The 11,924-nt window shown below is 39.7% G+C and overlaps 1 protein-coding gene across 5 annotated transcripts in view; it reads left to right on the forward strand.

Annotated features, from left to right (window-relative positions):
• Positions 1-11,924, forward strand: part of OPHN1 (oligophrenin 1) — a 391,952-nt gene that overhangs the window by 231,316 nt on the left and 148,712 nt on the right. The gene's annotated exons all lie outside the window — the stretch shown is intronic.

Below are 11,924 nucleotides of genomic sequence, written 5' to 3' on the forward strand. Positions count from 1 at the left end.
TTCTTTTTTTACATGTTTTTCTATTGATTGATTTTTTTTTTTTTAAATCCTGGTTATGGCTCACATTTTTCTTTCTTAAAAAATATTTCTCAAAATCTTTATTGGTTGCTGGATATTGTGACTTACTCAGTGTCTCGATTTTGTTGATTTCTTTTAAAGAGGACTGAATTTTGTTTTGTGGGCAGTTATTTGTGCATCAGTTTTACTTATTTGAGGCTTCTTTTTAAGCTTTGTTAGGCCAGATGTAAAGTATTCACCCTCAGGTAAGGTTGTTGAGCTCTTTATCTACATAGCTAACTCTTCTCTGGTACTGTGCCCTGCTAATTCTAGCTGCTTCAGCCTTCCTAAGCGTTGATCCTTACCTCCATCTGCTGCAATCCAAAAAGTGCTTTTAAGAAGCAAGCTGGCTGGGCACGGTGGCTCACGTCTGTAACCCCAGCACTTCGGAAGGCCGAGGTGGGAGGATCACCTGAGGTCGGAAGTTCGAGACCAGCCTGACTAACATGGAGAAACCCCATCTCTACTAAAAATACAAAATTAGCCAGGCATGGTAATGCATGCCTGTAATCCTAAGTATTTAGGAGGCTGAGGCAGGAGAATCGCTTGAACCTGGGAGGTGGAGGTTACAGCGAGCCCAGATTGCGCCATTGCACTCCAGTCTGGGCAAAAAGAGTGAAACTCTGTCTCAAAAAAAAAAAAAAAAAAAGATAAGCTGTGGAGAAGGTAGCAGTTAATCTTGATTGTATTCCTCTTCCCAGAGTCATGGTCCTGTGTTATCCATTGTTCAATAATACAGGAGTTTCCTGTATACTGTCCAGTATTCTAGTTGTTACAGCAGGAAGGCAAGTCTGATACCAGCTAGTCCACCATGGCTGGAAGTGGTATTCTCTCTTCGTGCTTTTTATTAGTACCTGTAATGCTGACAAAACCTCTGTTCCAGACATCATCTGATGAGTTCTAAATGCAAATATTTACTTGCCCACTGCACCTGTGCTTCTCAGTCATATTAAGGTCATGGCACACATTAGAATGATCATCTTTATATTGCATGCTTGGGTAAATGGACATCACTGAGGCAAGAAACCCTAAAGGCTGAGGGAATCAATATTTGAATCTCTGCACAAGTTCCCTCTACATAGATGGTCCACAGGTATCTACCTGTATTTCTCTCCTCGCAAATCTACTCTTCTTCCTTTTGTGAGTGGCGGTGAAGCATCTGGTAAGCTGAGTTTTCACAATATTAGAGAACAAATTGAGTGTGGAAAAGTGCAGATTGGATAAAGTACATATGTTTTGGTTCTCACTGTGATGCATAGCTAATCTCTCACAAGCCTGCAGGTTGAACAACCAACCCTATTTACACTTGAGGATGTTACAGTGCTCAGTCATAGAAGGTGTGGTTTTTGAATTCCAGATTACATCATTTGTACCTCAGTATCTGTTTTCATTAATCATTTACATTCTTGACTTTAAAAAATTTGAATTGTTTATTCCTGGTCAATTTGCAACCCATCTCATTAGCTAAGTATACTTTTACATACTTTTCATATGTAAAACAGCTGACAGCATGGTCCAGGATATTGAATCTCTGAAAAATTATTGAACTCAGATATTTATTCAGATAATTATTGAACTATTGAGGATTCTGTTTCCAGTATCACTCCATTCTTATATCTGATGTATAAGATATAAGAATGTATAAGATATAAGCCAAAAAACGCCATGCCAGGCATCCCACTCATTCTCTTATGGGCTTTAATAGGACTGAAGTGGTTCCTTCGAATCACACATAGCAGTACAATTTGATTTAAGTATTAAGGAAAGTGGCAGAGTTGGTGTATTTCATCTATTCAACACCATTCTCCAAATACTAGCTCTCACAGAAATAATCTAAAATATAGACCAGGAAGCTCTAGATATAAATATTGATAGATACAATATAAAACTGTTGAATTCCTTATTTGTATATGAAAGTGGCAATCCCGATCCCTGCCCCAAATGTACGAAAGTCCAGATGTGGTGATCCTCATTCATTTATTTATTTATTCAGCAAATATTTGCTTGCCTACCCGAGCATGAAGCATTGTGTTCAGGGCTGTGAATTGAACAGTGAACATAATCCCTGTGTTTTCCACCTATGTGGAGCTTACGTTCTGCTGGGAAACTCTCAGTTACCTTTCAATGTCTAGTTATGTGGGGAGACCTTCCTTCTAAGTTCCTTTTATGTTATATCCTCTGGCGTTTTTCACTGGGATCCTCCAAGTTGCCTTGCTTCTTTTCACCCTTTCCTGATCTAGTCTTACACCACCAGGGGCTTGTTGCCTTGGCTGCATGTGGACCCATCATGATTTATCCTGGAGGGTGAGCATCCATTGCCTTTTGGTTGTGTACCATCTCTCCCTCTTTTTTTTCTTATGCTCTATGCTAGCCAAAAGGATATTCTTGTTATTTTGGTTAACCTAAACAATTCTCAGACTTCTTTCCCTATGACATCTCCTATAACTTGTACCAGTAGCCTTTCTTCTATTGTTTACTAAAGGCTTTCCTTCTTCCCCTACACAAAAGCTTGTCTTTTGGGGAAATAAAATATAACACAGAGAAAAAAGTCAAAGGCAACACATTCATAATCAATAGTTATTTTCAATCAGGCTGTTGGTTGGTTGGTCACATTCCTTGCCTACACCAGATTTTTGTGTGATGCCTTACGTTAATAGGTTCTATGCACTGAGAATTAGAGTCTTCACTGGTGCTAGATCCATTGTAAGTCACCTTGGCACAGAGAAGTCAATCTGATCATCTCAGGGACAACTTGGAACCTCGTGTAAAAGTTCTGTTTCTCTTTCCTTTATCAAGCTATAACTATCTTATTAATGAAAATACCTCCCATTGTCATTACAGTCTTAATAATCATGTTGTACTCCAGAGACTCTTAAGTATTTCACAATGGAGCAGTGAGGTGAGATGGGGCGTGGAGAGCAATGAGATTGGTTCTATCAGCAGGGGCTCTTGATAGAGTTGAGCCTGGCTGGCAGCCATAAACAGGAAAGTGTTGTTCCCATAATCCCCTTACCATGCCAGAGGCCTACTGATCTAAACAGAAGGGGACCTGCCTTAGTGAGTGAAGTAACAAGTCACTTGGAAGATGTTATTTATGTTATTTTTATTTCCTGTTTAGATATTTAAATTTCTCATTTCATCATTATGTATTACAATAAGATAAGTGGACTTTTCAGAAACCAAGTGGAATACCTAATATATATAGACAGACAATAGAGTAGGAATATGCATGCAGTCATTTTTCTATTTTCATAATTAATGTGAATTATTCAGTATCTGGAGACTTTAGCATTAAATTCACATATATTTGGACAAATAGATAATAAATGCATTTCAAGTTATATGATCCCTTTGTCTGAATGAGAAATTCAGAGTCTCCTAGAAAATAAAACAAAAACATACCACACCCTAGGAGTTGCAGAACTTGAACTCTATGCATTAACCTTTCAAACAACTGTATATATTAACCATCTTTCTGATACTGTAGTATAATGTGATCTTTAGCTTTCCATACATATCAAAATACTTTTATTTGTATAGCCAGATCCTTGTATATGTGTGTGTATGTATACATGTATGTCATGAATACATTTTATATAGGTTCAATACATTAATCATTACTATACTTAACACTTAAAATACATTGATTATTCTCAAATCATGCTTGCTTTGAAGTAGTACTACTAGAAGTTAAAGTAATTTATGTAAATGGATATGTACTGTTACTCTTTCAAAATTATTTCCTATTTGCATTTGAGTTCAATAAAACTGAGTTCAAAAACTTTTAGAAATAAAGTTTGTTCCTTTTCTATTATCTTCTCAAGATCTGAATAATTGATGGCAAATTCATTTTTAGTTCTCAGCTGACATAATGCCATTTCCTAGCATTCTTATAAGTATGTAAACAGTGGGATAGGAATTTTTCTCTTACAGGTATTTTAAGTTAGCAAAAATAAATTTACTTTTTGACATATGAATCTAGTAATGCTGTTATCCCGCCTGCTTCCTGCTGCAGTGTTTCTGATTTGGGGAGAGTCTGTCAGCTATGTCACTATGCATAAGGATTCAGGGGATTTTTTTGTATTAGTTTCCTGTGCTGCTGTAATAAATTATCACAAACTTAATGGCTTAAAGCAATACAAATTTATTCTCTTATAGTTCTTGAGGTCAGAAGCCTAAAGCAATTCTTATGGAGCTAAAATCAAGGTGTCAGCAGGGCTAGATTTTTTTTTGAGAAGACAGTCTGTTCTCTTACCTTTTACAGCTTCTAGAAGCTGCCCACTTTCCTTGGCTCATGATCCACTTTAGCAACACCAGGCAGAGTCTCTCTCATGCTGCCATCACTTTGCTTCTTTCTCTTCTGCCTTCCTCTTCCACTTTAAAAGACCCTTGTGATTACATTCCGTCCACCTAGGTAATCAGAATAATCTTCTATCTCCAGGTCAGCTGATCAGTGACCTTAAACCTATCTGTAACCTTAGTTCTCCTTTGGCATGTGACTTAACATATTCCCAGGTTCCTGGTATTAGGTTTTGGACACCTTTGGGAACCAGAAATCTGCCTATTGCATACGCTATTCCATTCAGAGTTTTAGGACACTCACTCTGATGCTCCTCAATGGACCCCAAGGTCATCCTTGATTCTTCCTTTTTGGAATACATGATTAAACCTTTAGGCAGTGATTATCTTATTGACCTATGACTCATTGTGATGTTCTCACTTATTTCCTCAAAAGGAGCAGAAATAAATTCCTCTCATTGGCATATGACATATGTTAGGAAGTGGATGATTGTACTTCATCCCCATTTATATGTTGAAACTGATTCCCCAGTATGATGGTATTGAGATGGGGCCTTTGTGAAGTAATTTGAGTTGGATAAGATCATAAGGACATAGTCTTCATGAATGGGATAAGTAGTTGGATAAGATCATAAGGACATAGTCTTCATGAATGGGTTAAGTACCCTTGTGGGAAGATGCCAGAGGGCTAGCTTGCTCTCTTTACATCACGTGAAAATGTAATGAGGAGTCATCAGTCTGTAGCCTGGAAAAGGCCCTCATCAGAACCCAACCATGCTGGCACCCTTATCTTAGACTTTCAGCTTCTAGAACTGTGAGGAATAAATTTCTGTTGTTTATAAGCCACTCAGTCTCTGGTAATTTGTTATAGTAGCGTGAAATGGCTAAGATACCATGCTTTCCAAGATGTCTCAGCTCTTCGAGCCAGAGTATCATTTACACTTTTCTTTGGAGAAACTTGTTCTGTATTCAGTCTGTTCACTTTTTTCCTATGGCATTTCTTTTCACCACTAGCCTTTTTTTTTTTTAAAAAAAAAAAGAAACAAAAACAAAACTGTAATATTGTCAAGCATGCTGTATCCCAGAGCCAGTTTCAGGTTATCTGCCTGAAATGGATTATGGACCCAGAGCAACCAGTTTAGCCTCTTGATTTCTGTTGGTAATACTAGGATCCCCAGAACCCCCATTTTGATCCAGGTTAGGCAGATGAACTATGCCCTGATCATCTCTTATGCCCTGCTGTGTTCATTCTTTCATTAATTCCACATAATATTCCTGAGTGCCTCCTAAGTGCCAGATACCGTATCAAGTCGTAGAGATGTAACAGTGAAGAAGGCGGACACAAATCGCTGGCCTGCAACTTAGTGGCTAGCAGCAGCTATAGTTCATAGATACAGTCATACATTTTTCTCCCAGAATAAACTCTGGACTATCCCAGATTCGGGATTCTGTTGATCCCCACTGGCAGCATAAGGACATGAAGCAGTAGAGACAACTGGAAAAGAGAAACCGTAGTCTTCCCCTTGGAAAAAAAGCAGCCTGTTTCTTAAACCAAGATCTTTCACCATCTTAATGTTAAACCATACAAGTAGAATATATTAGTTTGGGAGACTGTAACAGTTTTCCTTTTCTTGATGTGTAATGTATACCTTATTTTAGCTGCTTGAACTCCAGTGGATTTCAGTTTTTTCCAGGTCTTATTGTTTGTCTTCTTTCTGCCTTGCCTCAGGAACCCCTTTCTCCTTAACCTTGTCTTGCAGCTCTCTCTCTCATTCATTGATTCACACAATATTTATTCAACGCATACACTAGTGTTTAGGGCTACAGCTTACCTCCCTTTCTCTTTTTTTTTTCCCTCTCTTCTTACATCTCCTTTGCCTCCTGACATGCTTATACTATGACTAGCAACCCATTTTCATAAAATCTTTTCCATGAGCATACACTGGTACCCTTCTTGATACAAGTACCCAGACAAGGTGATCAGAAATGAAAGACTAGTCTTCCCTAGATCAAATGTGGCTGTCATCTGGGAAAATTTGATTTATAAAATTCCCAGGTAGGTAGTACATGCTTTAGCGTTTCTCTGTTCATGTTTCTTTACTAGATGCCCGGATCTCTAGGAATATGATATTCAGCGCAGTGGCTGACACACAGGAAATATTTGTGGAATTAATGAATACTTTTTGTGATGCATATCTCTCCCTAGAGAATGTTTGTTTTTCTCGAAAACATGAACCATTCCATACATGGTTGTATTTTGCTATACTATTGCACAGGGTTTCTATTGTATGTAGTTTCGCAAAATACAGCTTTTGTTAATTTCTACAGATAGCATTAGGACCACCAAGTTATCTGAGCTGACATGTAATTAATATTTGCAAGCAACAGATAATAAGTAGCAAATCAGTAGGATTTTCTTATAGGAAGCCATATTTCTCAAAGATTTCTACGTCCTTATCAGAGGTGATTTCTCATTTAACCTGTGTAGATGATAATGAGCAAAGGGAAATCATAGCTTCTTTTCACTGTTGAAGATCATCTTTTATTTCTCCTTTTTGTTGCCTTCGTCTTTTCCTCAGTGCTTCCTTTGTTGACAGATGATCACATCCAGCTTTAAAACCGTTTGTGGGTGTGGTGGCTCATACCTGTAATCCTAGCACTTTGGGAGACCAAGACAAGCGGATCACCTGAGGTCAAGAGTTTGAGACCAGCCTGGCCAACATGGTAAAACCCCATCTCTACTAAAAATACAAAATTAGCTGGGCATGGTGGTGGGTGCCTATAATTCCAGCCATTCTGGAGGCTGAGGCAGGAAAATCACTTGTACCCAGGAGGCAGAGGTTGCAGTGAGCTGAGATCACGCCATTGCACTCCAGCCTGGGCAACAACAGTGAAACGGTATGAAAACAAAACAAAAGCATTTATACCTGAATACAGTGGTGATCCGTCTTCCCACCCCCCCCCCCCCTTTTTTTTTTTTTGAGACAAAGGGGTCTCTCTCTGGAGTGCAGTGGTGCAATCTCGGCTCACTGCAGCCTCCGCCTCCTGGGTTGAAACAACTCTCCTGTCTCAGCCTTTCGGGTTCAAGCGATTCTCCTGCCTCAGCCTCCAGAGTAGCTGGGATTACAGGCACATGCCACCACACCCAGCTAATTTTTGTACTTTTAGTAGAGATGGGGTTTCACCATGTTGGCCAGGCTGGTCTCAAACTCTTGACCTCAGGAGTTTGATCCGCCTGTCTTGGCCTCCCTAAGTGCTAGGATTACAGGGGTGAGTCACAGGACCCAACCACATTCCTCTTTTTGACTCATTCCCTTTTAAAGCATGTTGTGGTCTCCCTCTGGTGGAGAAATTGCCATCTCAGAGAAAAAAAAAAAATTCACAGTCTAGAGTCAGGCCGTATTTTTCATGCCTCTATATTTAAACACCTTGTAAATTGCTGCTTATCAGTCAATTTTCCGTTTAGGTGTTGTAGGCTAAAAAACAATTTTTTTCAGCTCTCGTAAATTCTTAATTGGATCATACCCTTGTAACAAAAGATAAAATTAGTAAGAGAAAACATATACCTGGGAGATACCCAGGAAATGAATAATTCTTAAATAGGTAGCTTTGAATTTCAGGTTATAGAGCACCTTCAACAAAGAACAGTGTTTTTTTAAATTTGTTTTAAAGAAGTGACAAGACAAAGGAAAACGACTTTGAATCTCTACTGGCAGCAATATCTGGGAAGCAAAATAAATGAGAGATGACAGCTGGTTAGTAAGGCTTGTTAATATAAATTCCTCTGCTACCATTTCTAGGCCAATAAGTGTCTAAAGTTTTCTTCAGCGGTTAACTTTTTAACCTTTGTTCTCCCTGGTATAAAGGTATTTTGGGTTGGGATACCTTTGTCTTTGTAAATCTATGTCCTGCTTTTAGGCAAATGGAGGGCAGAGAGCTTTCCTGTACCTGCTGCTTCTTAATTTTCTTCAGGTCAACAATTATTTATATTTTAGTGTGGCATATTATGACCTCCCATAGTATTGTATCCTCTGAAGTCAAACCTCATCTTACTCAAAACAGTTAATCACCTCCTCTTCTCTACCAGATATGTACTTAATGCAATTTATATTATTGTAGATTTCTTGCTGTTATGTAGTTACTTCTGGGTATATCTGTTCTGCTTCACACTTCAGCATCTTAAGTAGAATTTCTTAATCTTGGTTGACAATCCTATTTAGAATTTCCAGAATCTTTAATTTAATGGAGTGTTATTATGGGCCTTTGTATTTTCCAAGTCCCTCTGAAATTCCTGGAAATGTTGGGGCCCGGCTAATTTTTGTAGCTTTTGGTAGAAACAGGGTTTTACCATGCTGGCCAGGCTGGTCTGGAACTTCTGACCTCAAATGATCCGCCCATCTCCTCCCGAAGTGCTGGGATTACAGACGTGAGCCACTGCGCCCAGCCAGAGCCTCTGTTTTCAACTTCAGTATTTCCATGGAGCCCCCTAGGCCAGTTCATTATCTTTTCACTGCCTCAGCTTGGTGCTCTTACCTCTGGGTACCTTTTACATTAACAACCCATACCTCCTAGGTTTCTGAAAAGGCCAGAGGAAGATCTTGTAGTTCCACTTCTTTGTTTCTTGAATGTGTCTTTCTTCTCTCTCCTTCCCTCTCTTCCTCCCTTTCCCTCTCTCTGTCTCTCCCTCGTTATCCTCTTACTCTTCAGAGTCCTCCTGTCCTGTGAGGCCTCTATTCCCCAACAGTTCATTGTCCAAGAACTACGCATGTCCCTGGGGGTCCTCTGGGTAGGACCCCCTCAGTGAATATTGGTTATTTCAACTGTGGAGGCTCCCCCTAGTGGAGAAACTATCATCATAGAAAAAAGGAGAAGCTACAGAGCTTTTAAGTCAGTCCCAAGATTTTATCAAACTGTAATTATTTGCACACTCCCAGTCTGTTCCTCACCCCAGTGCCCAAAGTATAGCCATTATTCTGTGTCTATATGTACCCACCAGTGGTCTGGGAGATCCTACCACTTTCAAGCCAACTTGAATTTGCTAGTTAACTTGCCTCCTGCAGAGATGAAATACTTGTTTTAATGGCTATGGTCATCCAGCCTCAGGCCAGAGTTCTAGACATAGGATTTGTGAACACCATGGTCTTGAACTCAGATTTTAAATGTAAGTATAAAGTGACACTAAGATAAAGATGGAATTGGGTTGCCAAATTTATTTATTATATATTTATTTAGTGATGGAGTCTTGCTCTGTTGCCCAGGCTGGAGTTCAGTGGCACGATCTCGGCTCACTGCAACTTCTGTCTCCCAGGTTAAAGTGATTTTCCTGCCTCAGCCTCCCAAGTAGCTGTGATTACAGGTACCCACCACCACACCTGGCTAATTTTTAAAAATTTTCAGTAGAGACAGGGTTTCACCATGTTGGCCAGGCAGGTCTCGATGTCCCAACCTCAAGTGATCCCCCTGCCTCAGCCTCTTAAAGTGCTGGAATTACAGGTGTGAGGCACTGTGACTGGCCTAGGGTTGCCAAATTTAGCAATTAAAAAACGAAATACAGTGCAGGTGCTGTGGCTCATGCCTGTAATCCCAGCACTTTGGGAGGCCAAGGCAGATGGATCACCTGAGGTCGGGAGTTTGAGACCAGCCTGACCAGCATGGAGAAACCCCATCTCTACTAAAAATACAAAATTAGTTGGGCATGGCAGTGCATGCCTGTAATCCTAGCTACTGGGGAGGCTGAGGCAGGAGAATTCCTTGAACCCGGACGGCAGAGGTTGCAGTGAGCCAAGATTGTGCCATTGTACTCCAACGTGGGCGACAAGAGTGAAACGCCATCTGAAAAAACAAACAAATAAAAAAAACGAAATACAGAATGCCCAGTTAAAATTCAAATTCAGATAAACAGATTTAGGACACACTTATACTAAGAAAAAAATAGCCATTGTTTATAAGCAATTCAAATTTAACTGGAAATTCTGAATTTTATCTGGCAGCCTTAATCTGGTTCCAGGTTTTGCAGGACCTTATCAGTCACGTGAAGGATTTTATTCCTTAGTATAATAGCAATGAGGAACCGCAGAGGGATTTTAAGCAGGGAATTTGCATCTTGTCAGATAATGATTTGAACAGGTCACCAAAATACTCTTCAGATCAAACAAAAATTCAGGCTTGTTACTTAACAGCACTAAGGAAGGCCACTACCATTACAATATTGTCTTAATAACCTTTCAGAAGGGAATAACCAAATGTGGGGGGATTCATATTTATAAGGTTTTTAAAATATGGTTTGAGTCCAGTCTTTCATTGTTTGGGTCTGAATGATTGAGATTAGACAAACTTTATGATAGAATTTTATGTCAAAATTATGTCAAAGTTTGTGATATATTTTTTCAATAGTTTTTATGTAAAACTTTGAATAATAAACAGTCATTCTATAAGCCCATTTGAGAAATATTCTGAGAAGTGGCTCTTGACTCAGAGGAGGATGCACCAGATGACAGTGTCATGCTCTTGGGTTTCTTAGCCTCCAGAATCATGAGCCAATAAACTGGTTCATAAATTACCCAGTCCGTGATATTGTTGTAGCAGCAGAAAATTGCCTAAGATATTGGGAAGCAGTGGATGGAGAAATGCTAAGAGGAAACATCCGGAGTAAAGGGGGATTGTGGCTAAACTGACTTGATAAGATACTTGCTCAAGACAGGATACCATTCTCAGACACCTAAGGTAGGAGATTTTCACTAAGCTGATTCAGCAGGATTCTTGCTGCCATCAGACTACATGGGCCAAAACAAGACCCAAGGTTTTGGGACCTAATCAGAAAGAGAATTCAGAGAAATCTGATTCAAGTTTGCTCAAGGAGAGAATCTTTTTTTGTGATATAAATGTTTTATATTCTCAGCAGTGTCAAAGAACTAGACAAGGATATACATTATTGCCTCTCTCAGAGAATAATATTCTGTAAGGACTGGTCAATGAAAGATGAGAACTAAGGTAGAATCATAAAAATCAGAAAGGATTAAGCAATATCCATATAATAGAGAGATTATCCTTGTATTGTTAGAAAAATCAAGAGCTTCCTGAATGAAAAATGGAGCTCACAGCTGAGCACTTGAGCTCCTATAAAGGACAGACTGTCTGCCCAAGCAGCTCCCTGCCCCCCGTATATCCAAAGAGTCACCTCATAAAGGAGAGCTCAGACTGACATTTGGAGCTCAGACTGACATTGTCCTTCTGGGACAAAGATAGCAGAAGAAGAAACAGGCAGCAACCCTTACTGTTCTGGAGCCACTGCAGGTGATCCCCAGGCAAGCAGGGCCTAGAGTGGACCTCAGCAGTCCTACAACAGAGGGGCCAGACTGTTAGAAGGAAAACTAAGAAACAGAAAGAAATAACTTCATCATCAACAAACTGGATGTCCACTCAGAGACCCAATCTGAAAGTCAACAACTACAAAGACGACAGGCAGATAAATTCACAAAGATGGGAAGAAACCAGCGCAAAAAGACTGAAAACACCCGAAACCAGAATGCCTCTCCTCCTACAAGGGATCACAACTCCTCACCAGCAAG

Source organism: Cebus imitator, unplaced genomic scaffold (assembly GCF_001604975.1).
Source record: "Cebus imitator isolate Cc_AM_T3 unplaced genomic scaffold, Cebus_imitator-1.0 Scaffold685, whole genome shotgun sequence".
In the NCBI taxonomy this organism is placed as follows: Eukaryota; Metazoa; Chordata; class Mammalia; order Primates; family Cebidae; genus Cebus; species Cebus imitator.